At 40.3% G+C, this 18,944-nt stretch overlaps 1 long non-coding RNA gene across 1 annotated transcript in view; it reads right to left on the bottom strand.

Annotated features, from left to right (window-relative positions):
* Nucleotides 1-264: 264 nt before the first annotated feature.
* Nucleotides 265-18,944, bottom strand: part of LOC116148444 (uncharacterized) — a 1,308,953-nt gene continuing 1,290,273 nt past the window's right edge. The window contains exon 10 of the long non-coding RNA XR_004131959.2: nucleotides 265-438. This is a non-coding gene — a long non-coding RNA (uncharacterized LOC116148444). The remainder of the gene's footprint in view (nucleotides 439-18,944) is intronic.

Here is an 18,944-nt window from a genome sequence, read left to right as displayed (position 1 = left end):
AGATCCTTATTCTCACCCTCCCAGAGGCTATTTGCCCACTTTGGATAGATACGGTTCTGGTAAAGTATCTTCTGGAGAGTGGACCTTAGTTATGGAGAATGTACTGGCATATTTCACAATGCTCCCTCCTCCCCTCCCCTGCCAGAGCCACGAGGAGATCTTTTCTGACTTTTTGTCGTAAGAACCTCGTGGGGTTCCCAGAGATAAAGCCCACTAATGTATGAGAAGCCCCTGAGACCACGACCTTCCAAGAGTCTCTCACTCCCAAGAAATCCACACACATCCTCCAACACTTTGTTACAGTTACCATTTAAGGGCTCCTGCCGGCTTATGGCTCCAGCAGCTTCTGCTCCATCATGGAGACCTTGGCGATGCCTCTCTGGACTCTCCTTTCTCTCTAGATTCTGCAGTAGCACTTTGCCTTGCAACCTCAGTTCACTGATGGGTACAAAAGAAGATAACAGTTTTCAGTTCATTCAGCTTTATTATTATTTTTTTAAGGATGGGAGTGATAACTTCCAATGTCTTAACATGTTGGAGCTAAAACATGAAGTTTAGTAATATATTTACAATGTCCTGTTAGGTAAAATAGAAGCATGTTTTAAAACACGACATAAAGTACAAGGTTTTTATACCTACAAATGTGTATATGTAATGAAAAACATATACCAAATTATTAATAGTTCTTAATCCCAGAGTACTGGGATAAAAGGTCACTTTGTTTTCATCTACTTCTTTCATTTTGCTTTCTAAAGTTTCTACAATGAACTGCTATCATTTTGAAAACATATTATTTTAATCTTTTTATTATGAAATATGTTAAACATACATTAAAAAGTAATAAACAACTAGCTCCCCTTCTTTAGAGTAACTATTTGTCCTGGTACTTCCTAACCAAGTTTTAAACTTTTAGTTGATATGCATGTACATAAAGTGTTTGTGTTTTAAAAATTTGTAAAAATGGTGTATTCTGCACATATCTTCCTGAGACTTGCATATTCTAGTGGAAGATGTGTATGCCTACAACCCAGGAATTTCAACATAAATGCCCTAAAGATATTCCCTCATGAGTCCATAATGAAAGTTTATAATAATATTTAATTTTGCATTATTACATTTGGGAAAAAAACTGAAAACAACCTAAATTTCCATCAGTTAGAGGGTAGATAATAAATTAGCATATTTGTACAAATGAATAGTGTAAAAAAATTAAAATACGTGGATTAGATCAACAGGCTATGAACACAGGTAAATCTCAAGTAACATTATACTGGCTTAAACATTTGTAAATATTTAAATGAAAATAGCATCCACTCTTTACTCTTGTTCTCAAATTAATAACAGTAACATTCTCTTTTTAATAATTCAACAGCTATCCAGGAGTTCTTTTCACTTCATCACAACCATCACCGTCAGCTATTTCAAAAATTACACTTGTGATATCACCAATACTTGGATTTCAAATTACTCTCCCACAGTTTAATGATCATTTTCACTCATTTTGCCCATCTTTAAACACTTCTTGATTTTATCCTGAACTAAGTAACATCCAAGGTGACAATCTCCTAAACTCTATCTAGCACACCATATCTTCCTCCCTTCATTCCTCCTGTCATTGCAGTCTTGCTGAAGATGTTCCTTTGCCTTCATAATAATCTTCACCCCTTCAGCTTCTCACTGCTTCCCATTTATTGTGAGATTCTGGAGGATCTCACGTGCCTCCTTCCTCATAGCATATTTAGCTATTTCACTTTTGTTCTCATTCATACCCTAGATTCATGCCCTCATTTTTTCCCCCCTGACTTTACAATTCTGTTGATTTTCAACCCTGAGTCATTCCTCCCTCCTCCAACCCATTTTCTTTCTCCTTTGACGACTGAACACTGCTGGAGGAGGTTACGGGATCAGGCACAGCATGAAACACACCAATTCCTAACACAACTGGGCTTATAAGGCTGCTTGGTAACCATTATTTCTGTGTCAGTTTCTTATTATACACCTGCAGGGGTTTGCAAGTCTTCCCTGGTCTTCTCACAATACCAAAGCCCTTGACTATCTTCCCCACTGGAATTAGCCTTGATATCTCATTGTCTACAACTTCACTGGGAATGTTAAGTCTGTTTAATTTCTCTTTATCTTTCTCTATATATCTCAGTATTACTCTATACCTTCAACCAGTATTTCCTTCCTCCTTCTTGTAGAAGAAATATGACTTCCTCCTGTCATAACTAACAGCTACCTGTATGCCTGTTTTGACATTCCACACGTGTCACCATGATTTTACTCTTTTACCTTTTATATTGCCTATTCCCCTTTCTTCAAAGCCCCTTCTCTCCTGCTTACAAATATACTTAGATCTCCCCTCTCCAAATAGAATTTTATATTTTTCTTGCTGTTTCCTTGTTATCGTCCAGCCTCCCTTTTTATCTCTCTTTGCTTACTCTGACTTGCCAAAAATGTTAGTTTAACATCTAAAAATTTTAAATTCAGAATTATATCACAGAAAATAACATTAGAAGACTACCACAGCTGAGATTAAGTATTAATCTGTTTCATGCTTACTGAAAATCTTTTTAACAGAAAATAATAAATCGTAACACGAAAAGCCCTAATCCCCAAGCCTTCCCTTTCTCCCTCGCCAGAGGTTGTCTCTCTCCTGAAGTAGACTTGTCACTCCATGCTTTTTCTGCATTTTGTATTTTTGCACTATATATGTATGTATGTATATATACAGTGCAAAAATACATATGTGGGTATATATATATATATGTATATACATATATATATATATTTTGTGTGTGTGTGTCTTTAAAAATTCAAATAGGGTCACATACTGTATATATTCTTTAATTTGTTTTCACTTCACGTTAGGTTTTCAAAATTAATTCATGTTAATACATCTTGTAGTACTCATTTGTGAATTTTAACAACTGTATAAAGCTGCATTGTATTAATGAAAGACAATTTATTTCTCTCTCTCCCTACAGAAGTGTTTATATCACTTCCCCTTTCTTACTATTACAAGCAGTGCCAACGTCTCCTTGCCCAAGTGGGAGAGTTTATCTGCGGAGACCATCTAGAAGTGAAGTGCTGGGCTGAAGCATAGTCAGTATTACTAATGTGCAATTCAAAACGATCGTTCAAATTTACATTCAAACCAGACTTTGTGTCACTGCTTGTTTCCACAAATCTTCACCAATACTTCGTGTTATCCAACTTAATTTGTTTTGCCAGTCTGATGAAAATGAAGTGCTACCTTAATTTAGTTTTTCATTTTGTTGATTATTACTTTGTAGAGCAGCCTTTCCTGTGCTGACTGGCCACTTGTGTGTTCTGTTCAAATAACTGTCTGTTTATATCACTTGTCCAGTTTCTATCTTTTTTTTTTTTTATTGATGGGCATTCATTCATTTATTCAAGTATTTACTGAACATTCCATCTCTAGGCACTCTTTTATGAGCTAGAGAAACCTCAATGAACAAAACAAAAATATTTGACATTTTGGAGTTTACACTTCTGAAGGGGTATAGACAAAGAAGGTGAAAGATAAGGAAAATACATATTGTGTGGCAAGGTGATATATCAAATGGAAATAAAGATAGAGCACGGTAAAGGGAAATGTGTAAGTGGCAGTATGAAATACCGTGGTCAGTGCAGTTCTGAGGGGAAATTTGATCAGACTTGAAATTGCCAGAGAAGTTAGCCAAACCATTTCCTGCAGAATAAAGCAGCTCAGACAAAGGAAACAGTGAGAACAAAGTCAGTAAGGTAGGCGCATGCTGGCCACATCTGAAGAACAGAAAGGACACTAGTGTGTGACTGGACCAGAACGAGGGAGGGAGGAAGAAACTGGAGTGGAGATGAGGGAGTCGCTGCAGGATTCTGAGCTATGATCTGCCCGAAGGCTTTAAAGCATCCCGTGGCTTCTGTGTAAGAATATGACAGAAGAAGGGAGAGCAACCAGCAGACTGTTGGCACAATACTGGCAAGAGATGACAACGGCTTGATCCAGGATGGTGGCAATGTACATGGTGAAAGGTGGTCAGATTCTGGACAAAGTTCGAAGATTGAGATGGGTTGGATGTGAAGTGTTAAAGAAAAGAGAAGTCAACAGCTGCTCTGGGCTAGAGTTTGCCTTGAGACACGGCAAGGATGCAGGTACTTCAACTGTGATGGGGGAAGGCTGGGGGCGGATCACGTCTATTAATCATCAAAGGTATACCTGGCATAAAGATGGATGAAATCAACAAGGGAATAAATTAGAAAGACAAGAGGACAAGGATTTGGCTCTGTGCTAGTTTAACTAAGCATTGTAGGAATTCTTAATATATTAGGGGATTATGGTCCTCTGACAATTACCTGGGTGGAAAAATTGTCTCAGTCTGAGACTTTCCACTTCATTTTGTTCAGGGTGTCTTTATAATATACAAGTTCTAAGTTTTAATAGGATTAAATTTATAAATCTTTTTATCATCTTAATTTTAGGGGTTTTATAATTTTTTTCTTAAAAATTAAAGCCATCTTTTGTTACACTTATTCCTAGTTACCTCATAGATTTAAATGCTATATTCTCTAGAATTATATTTCTGTTTACTGTCAATGTATGAGAGAATATTACTAGATTTTGTATGTAGCTCTTCTGGGTTCTAATAATTTAGATTCTCTTGTGAATAATAAATGTACTGTTCATTTCTTTCCATTCACTATATACATTAAAAAAATCTCTTTGCACTAGTTAGGATCATTATTAAAATGTGGAACAGAAAAGAGACAAGAGAACCACTGACTGACTTCATAATGAATATTTTTACCTTTTGTTATTAAGATGCTGGGTTAATTTTTTGGTACCTTCATTGTATTAAGGATGTCTTCTTAGATTCCCTGGATTCTTTTTTTTTTTTAATCAGAAATAGGTGTCTAATTTTATTAAATTATTTTATTTTGTATCCTTTGAGAAGACCATCTAATTCTTCCTCCTTTAACCTGTTAACATATTTAATTACATTAATAGTTTTTCTACTGCTAAACCATCCGTGAATTCTTGAGGGAAACTCTACCTGGTCACAAAGTATTTCTTACACATTTCTTTGTTTGGCATGCTAATATTCTATCTAGGATTTCTGCATGTAGAATTTTAATTGAGTCAGGCTACAATTTCTTTTCTCACACTTTCCTTGTTTCATTTGGGTATCTAGGTTATATATTACCTTTAAATTAATATTGCAAAATATTCCTTCTTTTTAATCTCTCTTGAACAGCATGTAAAAGCCAAAGATTTCATGCTTGCAGAAAGTCTGGTTAAATTCATCTCTAAAATGATCAGGACCCACTGGGGTCTGTTCTACTCACCTATATACGGTCTATTTCTGTGGTATACGTGCTGAACCACTGCAGGGCCCTCTAATTGCTCTCTTAACATCCTCCATTGCCAGGATGATCTTTGTAAACTCTCAATCAAATCATGTCACTTTCTAATGGTTTCCTATGGCCTGGAAGGTCCTGTGTGATCTGGCCCTACCTGCCTTTCTGACCTCATCCACCGCCATTCTCTTCCTAACCCAGTATGTTTCAAAATTAGTGGTTCTTATTCTATTCTTCAAGCTCACCAAAACTCACTCCCAGTTCAGGGCCCTTGCACTTTGCTGTGCCCTCTGCTTGGAATGCTCTTTCCTTAGAGCGGAGTTTGGCTGCCTTAATCTCATCCTTCCTATCTCAGTTCCAACACCACCTTTCAGAAGGGCTTCGCCTGACTTCTGCGTGTAAACGATCAACCCCTCCCCTGGTCCCTCTCTACCCGTGACCTCGTTCTGGTTTTCGTTGTTGTTATTTGTTTATTTTTACTAACAGTTACCAATATCGAAGCTTAATTTTTTTTCTAACAGATACCAATATTAGAACTTTTTTTTAATTTAATTGAAGTAGAGTTGTTTGACAATGTTGGGTTAGTTTCTGGTGTACAGCATAGTGATTCAGTTATACATACGTTTATAAGTGTATATATATTATATATCCATGTGTGTGTATTTGTTATATATGTTCCTTTTCCCATTCTTTTTTGCTATAGGCTATTACAAAATATTAAATGTAGGTCCCTATGCTATACACTAGGGCCTCATTGTCTATGTATTGAGTCTACTGCTTTTATTTATTTATTTTGATTTTGATTTGTTTGTGTTAGTTCCCTGTATCTTCTCCCCTAACATAATGAAAGCTTAATGAAGGCAGGAACTCTTTCTCTGTTCTCCACTAAAATGTCTCCAAGTCCTAGAACAGTGTGAGTGCTTGGTACATGGGCTCTCAGGAGTATTTACTGCATGGTCAAATTAGTGGAGGGATAAAAGAAGTGACCCTCATTCTTCACAAATATTAAAGAAGGCCATAAAATCCTAATAGGCTGTATCCTCACCCATCACTCATTCAACAGACTTTTATTGATTGCCTACTCTGGGTCAGACGCTGTCGACGACATTGCATAGACAGCAGCGAACCACACAAGCCCCCTGCCCTCACCGAGCTTTCACTCTAGTGGTGGACAGCTGTCAACATCTAAACAAGTAAACGTGGACTATGTCTTGTGGCATTCTGGTAAGCCAGAGAAGAGAAGCTCTGAGTGGTAGCAGTTGCCAACTTCCGTGGTGCGAACAGTCCTACCCTGGCCAACTTCCAGCTTTTATGTCTTCACAATCACTGCACAAAATTTCTGAAAATTTAAATACTGGCTCTGGTGGGCAGGGATTATTTTGTCAGACGGAATAAAGGGCTATGGAGAAATACAATGCAGGGGTGGAAGGGAGGAGACTCGGAGTGCAGTGGCATTTGAGCAGAGGCTGGAAGGAACTGGGGGACCAACGTGGTTAAGCGTCTGGAGGAAGAACAGTTGAGGGACGAGGAACGGAAAACAGAAAGGCCTGAGGTCAGGAGCATGTCTGGAATAACAAGGATGGTGTGACTGGGGCAGAGGGAGCAAGTGGAGAGGAGTGGTGAGGCCAGGTGAGATCAGAGCGCCTCAGAGCCTATTCCAAGGACTGTCCCTCCTCTTCCGAAGGAGATGGGGCACCACTGGATCGGAGCAGAGGAATAACAAGATTTATAATATATAATCATGCTAAATTATTAAGAACTACTGTCATGTTCTGCCTCCAAAATAAATAATAAACGCAACAACACAGCACAGAAATCCTACGAAAGTCATTATCCGCTCAAGTGTACATGTAGCAAAATCTTTTTTTAAACCTGCAGTGGTGTGTTTTTTTTTTTTCTTTATGAATATAGGTTACAGATGTGTGAATGTCACATGTTTTTGTGGCTAACTGGAAGCACTTGTTTGTCATTCTACCAATGACCTGCAAGTCTGGCAAATCCAAATGTCCGTCTGGCAGTTGGTGGCCTGTAACTCAGGGTAAACAGTCACCCATTATCTTGTACAGCAAATTTCCCTGCTAGATCATTTTATGATACTCATTTGGTTTTTAAGCGGACCTCCCTGCACAGGCTTAGTAACAGCCTAGAGAACAGGCACAGATTTTGATAAAAAAACTGATTTTTAATGTTAAGACTAGTTTTAATATGAGCGATTTTTGTGCTAATGGCTTTTTAAAGTGCCACTTACCTGAATATTATAGCTAAAGTGGGTAACACTGCAAGAAGTAGTTCTGCATTTTGTATCCATAAAACTCTGGTTTTGGTTTGTGAATTCTACTAATGAGGTCTATATATGAGATAGTTAATACCCACTTGGCCTTCTTACAAATGCATCCCCTGACAAGAGGAGAGCTCTGTAAGAGAGTGTGAATGGTTCTGCACAAACTCATAAGAAGCATCAGGAAAAAAAAAAAAATAGAAAAGGTAAAACCGTTGCCTCTTACCGAGCACTTGCTATTTGCCCAGCAAAACGCTAAGAGCTTTGTTTACATTACCTCCATCATTTCCCTCAAGCTAAGTTATTAACAGGTCAGGTTCAAAGACTCTAAGTGAGTCACACAAAGCCATGTGGGTTGTACATGGCAGACTTAGGACTTGATCCAACAGTGTGTTTTCCCACCTGCCATGATTTTCTGTCTCTAGTTAAAGGGTCAGAAGTAATAGCGCCACAGGTAAACAGCACATATTACCCCAAAGATGTTTCCCCTTTAAATTTTTATAAATTACCCCATAAATCATGAGAGGTTATAAAACCGATATTGACACACAAATTATTTTACTTTTTTATGTATCATGAGCCACTTTAAGTTCTTTGATTGGCATTTCCCAAAGGATATCCCATGGACCGCTAATTCCATGGACTTTTCATGGTATCTTCTGGCCAAATTAGTTGGGGATACACAGGGTAAACAAAGTTATGTAAGCTGTTGTTGTTGCTTGTTTGTTTCTAAGGACCTCTTGGATTCTTTAATTATGGTCTTTGCCAATTCCTAAGAGGTCAGCCAATTTATTTCATTTCCCTAACCATATCTGATCAGAGAGCAGTTTCTTCCCACATAGTAGCCCATGGAATGAGAGCCTCACAAGAGCATTCTGGGGGGAACTTCCTTACGTTCAGGTTTCTAATACAAACAGAAGCCTCTTCTCTTCAGGAGAACGCCTATCCCAGAGTTTAGTATTATTTCTGAAAGGGATGAATCAGAGCTACACACTTGTTTGTTTCTGTTTTAAAGAGTCTGGCACCCGTTCAGCTTCCGACAGAGATGTGTAGATCTCGCTAAAATCAAAGAACAAAATTGTATTCCTTGAAGATAACTCTTATCACATTCTTAGACACCACAGGGGTATTTTCTTTGTAACTGGTAAGATATTGAACATCACCCAAAAACAAGCTGGCTTGGTTATAGACACTGACTGGAGGCAAAAGCCCAGATCCTTCTGTCTTCCACAAGGCATTTTCCCATTTGCAGGAAAATGTGTATGTATTTGTGCGTACGTGCATGTGCCTGTGAGTGTGCGTTCCCCGCCAGCACCTTTGGGCAAGTTTTGGTCTTGTCAAAATAACAGAATTATCAGCCTTTAGTCATCTAATCTGCCTGACTTCTCCGGAGATTCAGCAAATTGCTCCCCAGAACCGGAAAAAGGGAGGGGAGGGAATCTTCAGACTGACTGAAGACTTGGCCTCTCTGTGTATATTTCTTCTTGCCTTGAATAAACTTTCCTCTGAGCTGTGGATCAGAAAACCCAACCCACCACGTACTAAACAGGGAAGGCTTCGTTCTACAGAGAGTAGGCTTCAAAGTCAGTGAAGGGCTGGATGCAATCAGGGCTCTATCCATTCCTTTCCAGGCTGAGACTTTATTTAGGTTTTCCTAAACCAATCATGCATTTCTTCAGCAAACAGTTATTGATTGCATTTTATGCTTCCATACTTTGTTCTCATTTGAGGTCCACAATATCGAAATTGGGAATTTGCAGCACTGGCAGTGAGAAATAAATTGAAAATATGCATGTAGAGTGTCTAGTATAGTGCCTAGCCCCTAAGATAGGCTTAATAAATCATAGTGATCATAAAAACCAAGGATGATAACAATTCTTACTGATTTATAGCCCTCAGATTTGAAGATTTCACACAATCAAGGATATTACTTTGCATAAGGATGAAAAAAAAGCAGCTGCTTAAACTGTGTGTGGGGTTTTTTTCCCCCTAGTAAATAGCTATAAGTTCCAAAGTATTTACTCCTTGAAGTCTAGATAATACAGACTGCCTTAAAGAAAAGATGCTGTCTTACAGGGGTGTCATTTTAAGCCCCATTTATTACGAATGCTCTAATTCATACTGGTTTATCAGATTAGTTTACAAATTACTCGGCAGGTACCTGAAAGATAAGGAAGTTGAAGTGTACATTTTATTAGAAGGGATTACAAAATGTCTTAGGCAAAGGCACTATTAGGGGAGCTACAAGAGAAGAGTCTCAGAAACCAGGGAATGGAAGTTCAAAGAGAGCAGAAGGAAGAAGGTAGACACCTTCAGATGGATAATACAGTTTCTTTTAAGCCTTGTAGAACTGACATGAGCCAGAAGCCCCCGGGTGGCTGGCTGGCTCTCTTGCCTCATATTATACTGCTATCTCTTTGTTCGTTACACTCAGTCACACAGATCTACTTGTCCATCAAACTCCAAAAACGCCCCCATCCCAGTTTTGTGGCCTTGGGGTTCTCGCATTTGCCAGAATCCTCCTCTTCTCCCTTGTGCTCCCTGACGTTTTCCCATGGTCAGCTCAAAGGCCTCAGCTCATTAGAGAGGTCTTCCCTGATCATTTGATTTGAGGTATCCCCAGATACAGATACACTCCAACATACCGTCCTAACTTGGGACTATCACTGCCTTTACTATAATCCAGAATTTTCTTCCTTATTAACTTAGTTATTTAGTTCAGTTGAGTTTAGTCTGACTCCATCCTAGTCTCTAGAATATACACGGGGTGGTTGACTATTTTTTAATCGCTGTATCTCTAGCACTGAGGACTGTGTCTGCCAACTAGTCAGTCGGCTCTCAGTTAAAAAATTGGTGAATGAATAAATGATTGAATTCAGCATAAGTAAAGTCCTTCAAAGGGATGTTGAGAAATGGCAAAGAATAACTTCACCAAATTGACAATTTTGCCTAAGGCCAAAGCAGAACATAACATTAATAATGTTCATTGATATTTTCTGGACTAATTTTGACATCTCTAATGAAAGAGTTGCTTCTTCATGCATGCAATTCTGGGAAATCAGTTATTATTCTAATCAATGTCTTGTTAATTTGAACAGTGGCTATTTTAAATCACCATAAAGGTGTGTTTGACCATGTGTCACAGGCAGAATTTTCTACCCTTACATTTCTATTTAGTGTAAGGGAAAGGTAACTCAACTTACATACAGAGGATTAATAATTATGCAGATACTTGTATATTACAGGCTATCACGATGAACAATAACAGCTTTTATTTAAATGGATGTTTGACAAAATAGCATTACCTTTATACTCCTCAAAGACATATAACCAAGTCATTACTTGTTTCATTTTATTAGTGACAAATTTCATTAGGTTAAGATTCTTTTTTAAACCCCACAATTTCCCTCTTCGCTGTCATATTTCTTCTAAGAATGTCAGACTCCTGCTAACCCAATAAATAAGATACTCATTGCTGTATGTCAAACACAAGTTCTTATCCAGAGCTCAAAAACATCTTATGCTACAAACAGAATGGCGATTACTGATGCAAAAAACGTATAGCTCCCTCAAGGCTTTTCAGAAATCTTGATTATTTAATCAGTGCTCCTGATTTGTAAGGCTAGGTAGTTGATGGTTCCCAAAATGTGTCACTTTGGACATTATCCAGATGGAGTGCCAGTTTTCATTTGCGATTAAAGAGGTAAAACCCAACAAGAAAGGTTTTCCACCATCTCGGACTACAGCTCAACTTATATCAGATGACAAATAAAACGTGGCAGTCTGCTTTGCCGGTGATTTTAAAACAGAAACTTCATTGAACTGTCAGTTACCAAATGAGGTGATTAACTCTGATGCTGATTAAAGTTTTATACCGTGTTTTTATTACTGACGAGTTTCTTTTTTTCTTCTGCCTTTTGGGGGTCTAGTTCTTTCAATATAATGCTTGCCTCCTGTGTAAGATTTCATGACAGCATTTAGGTTTGCATGTCTATACTGACTGGGGCTATCTTCAAGGACTTTCTATCATGTGCTTGCAGAATTAACGTACAATATGCACTGCATTAAAAAAAAACAAAACAAAAACCAGATCATGCATATTCCTTTCCCAGCTACAAACAGGAACACCACAGTGACATTCTACTTAACTCTCCCAGACATCTCTGCCTCTCTCTCTTTTCAGTCCTTTCATTTTCTGTGTACAGAGTTTCAATTTCTAATGACTAGGCTCCCAATTTAGAGCAACGTCATTCCTGACATTGGCAGCTATACTACCAAACAGGCAAAAGCTACAGGAAAAGTCAGACAGGGATTGGACAATAGCGAGCAGTCAGACCCCCCGGCCCCCAGAAGCATTTATTAGCATCACTACTAAGAAGTGCACAAGAGGTTCAGGGCCCAGGAGACGGAAGTCCAGGGGCTGAGGAAGCCGTCAGCTCAGGTGTTCAGGCTGGGGACGAGCCAGGACGCCAGGTTATGGGGCACCTTAAATGACAGGTACCAATGATGAGGTCAACAGGCTAGCCTGACCCAAAGATGGAATCAGATTGTGTTGGAAGTGTCCCCTTATACACCATTTCCCCTTCCTCTAGCTTCGGTCCCAAGCAACTTCTTTCCATTTCCTGGACAGATCCCACTCACTCGGATTGTGAGGCATGCATGTTAATTTTCCTTCTTCCCAGAACATCCTTTCCCTTTCCTCTCCCCACTCCCCGCTATTTCTTCAGCTTTACGGTTGTGTCTCTCTCGGTTTTCATTTAGACACCACTCCTATAGCAGAAAGACTCTGGTGACTGTGCGTGTACATTTTGTGTTCCCTTAGGGTCCGAGATATTTTCCAGCAGAGCACTTGGGCTGTAACGGGACTGCAGGTAACCAGTCTAGGTTGCTCACCAGGTACTAAATACCTTGAAGGTAAGCGCCATATTGATTTTTACACATCCTTGTATCTCCAGGATCCAGCACAGTGCCTTCCAAATGTTCAATAAGTATTTGTTGAAGGAAAAAACATTGCTGGTGGGTGTGGGTGTTTGTGGGCATTTGGGTAGAAGGAGGAAACTGATCGCTCCTTGTTGAAGAGTGAGCATTACAGTGGTTGAAAAACTGCTATCTTCAGGGGCAGCTGAAGAAACTGAGATTCTTGACAATGATATAGGAAGAGGGTATAACTCTGTGGTACTCCATTCAGCAGTCCTGGGCATGCTGGTTTAGGTATTAAGAAAGCAGGTAATAGTAATAATGCTTTCCAGTCTCACTGCACTTCATATCCAAAGGATTTATTGAGATTTATAAACACTGATTAATCATCCTTGCCCTAGTGAGGTGGGGAAGAGTTATTATGTTCATATTATGGAGAGGAAAACCAAGGCAGGGAGAGATTAAGTGGTTAACCCAAGGTCAGGCAGTGAGTCACATGGAGAGCTGGCACTTAGGCACGGAGTTCTAAGCTTGCAGCTCTAGGCTGAGTCCACTAAGCACAGAACTGGAAGTTAATGCCTTCCTGATCCCTCCAGGAAGGAGCAGAACCTCCCTTTCCCATAATTTCCCATTGCCATTTGCACCATCACTGCCACTGTCTTAACTGCATGCCATACACACGCCTAGCGCTTTCTGTAATTAAGTCAATGACTCGGGGTGGGGGTGGGGGTGGGGGAGGGAACACTTGAAATAAGTTTTATTTTTACCACTTTAAAGATAAGAAAATTGACTCTTAAAAACATTAATTAACTATTCATTAGGAGACTTGGGATTCAGAGCCCTGCTTCTCAGAAGTGAAAGCCGGTGTTGTGTTGTTTTACAACATTGTGTAACTGTAAGGCTTGCGTGTGTGCCGGTGCACGGTGGGGTCAGGGACGAGGTATGGGGAGGTGGTGCAACTCACAGAGGACGGCAGAGTAGTAGGATATAAATGAGTCTCGGTAAATGTTTGTGGAATAAATACAAGAAAGAAGCTAAACTACCTCCCAAGATCCTAGGAAACGGAAGCTAGAGTTCAGCCTTGAATGGCCCACGGTCACAGAGAATGAGCTCATGTCAAGTTCATTGCTATGACTCCTGGAGGCAAACACGATGAGCTGAGTCTGGGTGTCCTCCCACGAAGGGGAAATGGGAGGCAGAGGCAAGAGCTACCTTAACCACATCCTCACATCCCTTCCATTCCAGCAAGGCATACAGATATACCCTTATTTTTTTCTCATTTAAATGTATATAGAAAGTGTATATGAAGGTGAATATATCAAGAAATTCATTACGATTCTGCTTAAACTAAGGAAGAATCTAGATTACCACCTGAACAGCCAACAAATGAGTATTAATTCAATTTACCAGTATCTTCAGCTATCTTACAACTTTTGCAGCCATTAAACACCGTGCTTTAAAAGTGATCTTTCAACACGTCGGCACTACGAGTGCGTGGTTAAATGAAAAGAGGCACGTTACAGCATATTAAGTAGGTGTGGCCTTGGTCTTGCTTTGTGAAATAAAACGCATGTGTAAACACAAAAAACTCTGGAAGGAGACACCCAGATAGTAACAGTGGTTATCTCCAGCATGTGGGATTACCAGTGTCTTTCTTTTGTTCATCTACATTTTCTGAATCTTCTGAAATGATCATGCATTGTACTTGTAATGAGAACAACAAAAATTATTTTAATTTCGGGAAAAAAATTAAAACAGATGCCTCTTGAGAAAGAATAGGTTTTGAACCACCGGAATCATACACTAGGCACCAGCTGCTACCTGAAAAATCTCAGCTTTCGAATAAGCCACAGACTCCTAAACAAACTGAAGCACGTGTCCTCCCTCCCTCGCCACACATACTGTTCTCAGCTACGAGAAATCAAATGATTCATCCTGTTCCCCTCCACCTCACCCTGACATAGCAAAGACGAAATGTGCACTATTTCCAAATCAAAATAGGCACGGTGCAGCAAGAGGCACTTCCAAATGATGAAATTAGATTAGAAGTTAAGACAAAATACACTTAACCGGCTTTTAAAGAAATTTGGTGGAACACATGGCTATAAACAGTACATTTGGGCAGCCAAACAAACTTTGCCCAGGGAAAATCAATTTTGCTCCCCAAACAATGAGAAAAATTACTTTAGATTCAACATTAAATATTGTCCTAAGTATTTTTTAAGAAGCATTTCTATAACTGTGTAGAAACAGGAGTCAAAGGATGCCTCTGTTACCATGGTAACAGCCTCCCTCAGAAGAGCCAAGGATGAAGTAGCATACATTCGTCCTGCATATATTTGGCCAATCAGTAAACAAAAGACTTAATCTGCATGCATCACATTAGGAAAGTGGTCAAGGTGTCCATGATTAGTGAAAGGGTAGGGGGTATTCAAGTATCCTGGGTTCAATCACACAGCCTCATTTTCAACTGAGCATTGTTAACATTTTCTTCATTAGAAACCCATTATGAAGAGAAACCACTGCTAAAATGCCTGTAGATCCTTGAAAAATGGAAATCTTCATTACAGAATTTTTAACACATCAGCATCACATGCAAGGTGGTACACTGCGACTAGAGGTATAGAGAAAATACGTGATAGTGTGAGAAACACATGCACCCTGAAACTCCGGGAGTGATGGTAACAATAACAGTAGCTAACGTTCCCTGAACGTTTCCTATGGTTCAAACAAGAGCCAAGTGTCCTAATTTTTTTCACTGACTCTTTCAAACAACGTTAAGAGTTACAACAATGAGCTTTTTTCATTCCCATTTTACAAACGATGTGAGAACTATTGTTATTTGTTCTGCTGATGAGGGGACTCACACTTAGAGAATGAATCAAGTGGGTCAAAGGTTTCCATCGTGGGAGGGTTGGAGCCTGGGGTTCACACCCAAGCAACGGGCTACTGCGGACTCTGTCCACCCCACAGTACTGCCAGCTGGGCCAGGGACTGACAGCATGGCTTTATAAATGTGACCTCACTTCTGAGTCCCTGGCTCAGGCTTTTGTGGGATTACAGTTAAACAATGTACGTTAAGAGAAAACACGTAATAGTAACACAGTAAACACATAAACGTTCCTTCCTTCCTCTTGAAAACCTTCAGTTCCTCAGACCCAAGACGGGGTTACTGCAGCTATGAACAGCTCTTGACTCACTCAGCATGAGAGAGGTTTGGGAATGATTACAACACTAAAAGCCCATTTTACTTTTTGGATGCAACTTCCTATTCCTTGAACATATGAACAGAGTTACCTACAAATAATACGGGCACGTGCTCACACGCACACACACATCCACGGGTTTCTGCTCGTATTTACTGACCCGCATCGTATGAAATGGCCAGAAGAAAAATGGTGGCAGGAATGGCAGCCAAGGGAAATACAATCAGAAAACAGTCACCAGAAAACGAGATCTGTGACTTCGGGAGCTTCTGGGATGTCACCTTCCTCGGCTTCAACGTCCCCTGCTGGAGCAGGGAGGAGCTGGACGTTACTTCTTCTCAAGAACCTCCCAGGAGTAACCGTCCACGACGTGATTGCTGCTGTGAACTGAGTGGCCCCTGTTCATCCGAACCTTCCCTACGCCTTTCATACCTTTTTAGGACGTTCATACCTGGCAACGGGGAATGACTCATTTTGAACTCCAGTGCCTGCTGCCTGCCTTCCATGTAGTTTACCTGACCCTTGTCAGTCTCTTCTTCATAACAGGCTTCTATAATGTGGCCCTGTATTAAAAATTTGATGCTCTTCTTTTTTAGTGTTTTTATTGAAATATTTGTCCTCAATTCTGTCATTCTATGAATTAGCACTTGGGGATAAAGACCCTATAATTGGAGAGGGGACAGCACATCCTTGCTTAAGTGATCCAAATAGCCTCCAATATTCAAAATACTGACAGAGGTACTGATAAACAGCAAAAAAATGGTGGTCCTTTGGAGGATCAGTTATTTGGGAACAGAATTATGGACTTGTTTTACTCTTCCTGACATGAACATTAAGCGAAATATTCTGTCACCTGGACCTGGGTTCATTTTTCAACGGCCTCATGATGCATTCTCGTTAGTAACATCCACTCAGAGAAGAGTATTTAGTATCTGTCTTTTACTTGATGCCTTTTCTTAGGTAAAATCATAAATAGATTCCCTGGATTTCACACCCACCTGAGCATAACATGAAGCTCATATTTAAGTCACCGACAGGGAATGTTTTCCTGCAAACCCGCCACGTGAGTACACGGAGCCTCCCTTTTCTCTGGTCGGGGGAGATAGGAGCTTTGTGCCTTAAAAGGCATGACCAGGAGTGTCAATTGTCTGGCCCCTTAAGAGGCAGGCCCATTTGTTGCCTCAAATACCAGCAGCAGTTTGAATTCACCCAGAATGGTGTTTCAGAGAAATGCTTTTCATTGTCAAGAAGGGGAAGCTCTTCATCAGAGAAATGATCCCACGTTGGCACAGAGAATCGGGACCTTCCTCTCACCATCCCTCTAGAGCAGAATTTGCAAACTGCTGGCCCACAGGATAACCCTAGAAGAGATTACACAGGGCTGCAGTGGGGGCTGAATAGTGTTCTACATTTGAATTAATTGCCAATGTTTAAAAATCATTAGATTTCACTGCTTCTCTTGAAAAAGCTGGCAGCTCTGGGCCTGCATTCCCACATGGCGACCATCTGCTGGACCTGGTAGGGGCTGCTCATGTTTACAGTGGCATGTGCTCTCCACGCCCCAGCGTCCCCACCATTCCTGAGGGTTTCCTCTTCCACGGGGCTCAGTGTCACCAGCCCCGGAGCATCTCACACCTGGGCCACTTCGCCATTTACTTCATCTGGACGGATACATATTTAACGGCAGGTGTGGCCTGGAGCCCCGAACACTGGGCATTAGTGCAGGACTTGGTTTTACACCTAGAGGCAGTGTCCTGGAGCTCCCTGCTCTGCGACAAGTTCACCCTTTTGTTGTGAGACTGGATGCGTAGTGGTGAGAAGCGTCCTAGGAAATAACCCAGGATACCTGGGGCAGCTTGAGGCTCCTTGGGGGGTTCGAGGCAGTAACTATTCTTGATCTGCTGTGAAACAGCCCGTACTTGGTGCTGAATTATCAGCCTTGCCCCAAGAGTTACATTTGTGACCCTAGCTCTCAAGTATGCTTTCCTGAGCAGACACATACATAACTGGTCCTACAAGCAAGGAAAAAAGATGCGTACTGATGGCAAAATGACGTAGCACTGACTTTTTAGTCCCATCTTCCCCTTGACTATCACAGAGTGCTTCATTCATGAATGGCCTCACCTGATGATGCTTTAATTTCAAATATCTGACAACTTTCTGTAACTTACAACAGCACCACTTGGAAACTTCTACAAAGCTTCGTGCCTGGTGTATATCAGAATTTCTCAGCCTCAGCACTGCTGACGTTTTCGACCAGATGAAGTTTGGGTGGTGGTGGGGACGGGACTGTGCTATGCATGGTAATATTTTTTTTTCTGCAGCATCCCTGGTCTCTACGTCTGACATGCCAGCAACATCCCCAGAGTGCCAACAGTCTCCTGGAAGACAAATGACTCTCGGTTGAGAGCCACTGGTCTATATTCCCACAACCCAGAAGGGTCATGTGGCTGACAATTGGCCACTTACAACCCAAAGTGTCATATAATACATGATTAGGAACATAATGATGACTTAATTTCTCTATTACTCAAGTGGAGATTTGGTAATTTGTGACACTGCTTAACCTGATCATTTAATTTCCTTTGTCTTTTGGGAAAAATTGAAAAGGAACAGTAGACAGTCATTTGGTATCTCCAAACTTTTGTTTTTTGAGAGACAGGGGTATGAGAAAAAGCACATACGACTTTTTTTTTTTTTTTTAATATTCCCTAATCTCATTAAAATTCTAACTAATTCTTCTCTCTTCTGGAACATTTGGGATGATTTCAAGGTCTTCCCTCCAGAATACTTACTATGACTGATTTTTGTTTTTAAAACACACACGTGTTTAATTACTAACTTTCCTACAAACACGAGACCACGAGGAAGAATCAGATTTAGGGAAGTTAAATGACTCCTCCAGAGCCAAAGACTGTTCCTAGTTTTGATCCTTACACTTGTCTTCGATCTCTTTGGAGGGAAGAATCTCATGCATGATTTGCAGAGACGGTACATTACGTAGTTTTTCTCACTCCCTGTTCTGGGTATTTCCCACAGCATTACAATACACTATGGCTCAAATCATGGACAGGGAGTATCACCACATCCTGAAAGCACCTCTGAAACCAGCAAAAATTGTTAAATTAAGTCCAGCATAGTTTTAATATTTAATAGCACCAGCATTCAGCTGGCTCGAGCTT

Source organism: Camelus dromedarius, chromosome 27 (genome assembly GCF_036321535.1).
Source record: "Camelus dromedarius isolate mCamDro1 chromosome 27, mCamDro1.pat, whole genome shotgun sequence".
Classification (NCBI taxonomy): domain Eukaryota; kingdom Metazoa; phylum Chordata; class Mammalia; order Artiodactyla; family Camelidae; genus Camelus; species Camelus dromedarius.
This window is presented reverse-complemented; position numbering and strand designations above follow the sequence as displayed.